The sequence below is a fragment of the Octodon degus genome, unplaced genomic scaffold (assembly GCF_000260255.1).
Source record: "Octodon degus isolate 3935 unplaced genomic scaffold, OctDeg1.0 scaffold00162, whole genome shotgun sequence".
Lineage (NCBI taxonomy): Eukaryota > Metazoa > Chordata > Mammalia > Rodentia > Octodontidae > Octodon > Octodon degus.
Window position 1 is genome coordinate 5,327,216 of NW_004524738.1, and position 800 is coordinate 5,328,015.

An 800-nucleotide genomic window follows, 5' to 3' on the forward strand; every position below is an offset into this window, starting at 1 on the left:
AAATCGCCATCTCAGTGTGCCCAGGGGCAGGGCTGACATGGCACACCAGGGCTCGAACCCCAGCTGCTGCACTCTGCCTAAGCAGGCGCTTTAGTCTGCTGAGCTATCTGGCCAGCCCACTTTTCTGTTGTTACTGAGACAAAATATCTTACACCTAGAATTAAGGAAGGAGTGGTTTTATTAACTCATAGTGTGTGGAGATTTCAGTCCATAATTGTCTGGCTCCAAGGCTCATTGGCATGGCAGAGAAGCAACAGTTCATGGTGGCATAAGAAACAACAGCGAGGGAGCGAAAGGGTCCAAGCCTCTTGTGCTCTCTTATACTTCATGCAGATTACCTGCCCTAGGTAGGTGCAGCTCTCACACCCATGATCCAACATTGGACCATGAATCAATCACAAACCTTATAAGTCCATGCCCAAGAGTACACAAGGCTTTTGAGAGCCATCCAGACACAAACTCTAACTGGAAGCTAATGCCATGCATCTCATCGTCACTGTGTGAAGGGTCCATACCATCATGCAGATCACAGAAAAATCTGTCACTATTTATAAACTATCAAATGTTAAGTATAAATTATTCAAAATATTGCATTGGTACCTGACCTATGGTACATAATTTTATATTTGTTTAAATGAACTCCGTGGGTCATTATCATTGACATAGATACAATGAATATTTTGGGCTCATACCAAAGGTCAAGTATTAAAAAAAGATCAGACAGTCCCAAGAAAATTGTTTCAAATAGCTTCAGTATTATTAAGAATATATATTCATACATATTATTGTATTATATATGA